Source organism: Anser anser, assembly GCF_964211835.1.
Source record: "Anser anser genome assembly, chromosome: 6".
Taxonomy (NCBI): Eukaryota; Metazoa; Chordata; class Aves; order Anseriformes; family Anatidae; genus Anser; species Anser anser.
Window position 1 is genome coordinate 11,060,963 of NC_139726.1, and position 2,374 is coordinate 11,063,336.

Below are 2,374 nucleotides of genomic sequence, written 5' to 3' on the forward strand. Positions count from 1 at the left end.
TGTGGCCGCCAGTAACAGAGCATTGAGCAACCGTAAATTTCTTCTACGGGGGTTTTGGGAATGTTCCTGCTGAACTTGTATGCAGTAGTGAGTTATGGTTCGGTGGATAGGGTTGAAATGAACCAGTAGCAAGTTTCAGTCACTGTTAGCACAGAACCCACAAAAGAGTTTTCTTCAGCTCAAAATCACCCTTTTGATGCCAGGCCTGGTGACCAGTCACAGGAGGAATGTTGCGAACAATTAATAGACAGCCACCATCTGACACTGTGGGGTTGAGGTCTAGGCTTCAGAATGAATGCAGAAGCTTTAACCAATGCTCAGGTAAAACCTCTTCATCAGGGCAAATATCCGAAGGATATCTATCCCTGTGCTAGAACAGTTTCTCACCACATTGTCACATCGCTGACAACAGAGCCCCCGCTTTGCCTCCTGCCAGGTGCTCTGCTGGGACTGGCGCTCAGCAGGGTTAGCACAGGGAAGGATGGGGAGCCTGGCCTTGGGTCGGCAGCGAGCAGGGCTGGGGAGGGGAGCAGCACGGCTGCACTTGTTCAGCAGGTGCACTACCATCAGCTGGCGAGCAGATGCTCTCTGGTGTGCCTGCAGGCCTTTGTTCACACCACAGTGAACCTGCTTCCGTTCCCAGCCTCTTGGACAGCAACCTTTCTGGAGAGGCAGCCCCCTCCCTCTTCCCCCGCAAAGCCAGTGCTGAAGATCCATAAACGAGCTCTGTTCATTTTAAGAGTCCGGCGCTTCCGAGGCAATATGGGAAGCAGGATTCAGAAGCCGCTTCTCCAGGCAGCTGGGATAAGTCACAGAACCCATTGAAATGGACCCTCCATGTGGTTTGGCACCAAAACCCATCCTTTTAATCTTGTTTTCTGAGAAGCACAGTCAGGAAAAAAAGGCCTGAGACTCAGGGCAGGTCAACCCTGCTGCCTGCTGTCAAACACAGACTCTCCTGCTCTGCAAAAACTTCTTGCATGTTCTTGCTAAGGCATCCTGATTTAGAGTGTGTTATGCAGCAGGTCCAAGCCCCTTCTGCAAACACATTGACAAGTCATACAGTAGAGAGGGGAGAGATGAGGCAGTCAGGCATCTTTTGAAGCTATCCTAAAGCTAAGTGTTGTTTAATGTTGGTTCCCTCTCCCATATATCTCACTCCCCAACCTCGACGATAGCCATATATATATATGGAGAAAGACTCAAGTCCAAAAAAATGCAGGTAGTCCCTCTCTCCACTCAGAGATATGCTATTATGTGGTAAGGCCTCTCAAAACCAGCATCCTGGAGAAGAAGGAGAAAGAAAAAAAAAAAAAAAAGGCCCATTTTTATTCCCGTTCTCTCAGTTTTATTTCTCATATTTACACCCAGCCCCCTCAGATCTTTGCTGGTCTTGCTTGCAACCAGCATTTTGGATGTATATTATACAGTTTCAGGTCTTCTATCCCATGAATAAATTAATCACATGTGAGCAAAGATTGGCTGCAGTGCTTATGGTCACAGTTTGATTTTACACGCTCTCCAGACAAACAATGTAATCTCTGCATGCAGAGCGCAAGCGAAAAACTTTCTTATTTGTCTTCATTTCCCTGTTTTAGCGTCTACCATGTAGCTAGCTGTCTTAAGAGGCAGAGACACTTCCAAGTTCCCTGCAACGGGCTGGTAGATGGGAGAACACAGAGCAAAAAAGCCACTGCTTGTGCTGCTAAAAGCAGTAATCCAAGCATTCGTGTGTAAATAAGAGACTCGGTATATGAGAGCTCCTGACCCTACTACTTTAAATCTAACTAGATAAGAGAGCCAAAGAGTGGGAGGTGAAACAGAAGCCCAGAGAGTTGAAAAGATTTGTCATAGCAGATCTGGGACTGGTGCCCAGGCCTTCTAAGCACAGCTGGGTGATGATATTATTGTTATTATTATTAATAATAATAGTGAATATGCCAAAAGACAGTGTTAGAGTAGGACTAAAAGAGATCACCAAAATGGGCAGAGTGTGGTGAATATTTCTGACCAAGGAACATATCAATGTTGACATCTTTCAAGATTTCTCAGCCATTTTCAGAACAAAACTGTCAGAGAGTTTTTAAAATGTAACTCTACAATTAATAATAGGCATTGCATTTAAAAGCAACAAAGGAAAAAATTTAAAAGATCTAAGTTACTAAGAAGTGTAAAAAGCCTTTCATTTTCAGTGCAATGAAACATTTAGTCAGATCCAAAATCAACCCTTTCTTCTCAACCAAAACCTCAGAAGATTATTGTTTTGGTTGAGACTGTTTTTTCCCTTCTGATTTTCCATTTTGGTGACCAGACCAAAATATGTATCACTCACCAAGTTCCACTCATAAATCCTAAGAAAAAAAAAAGTGTCCCA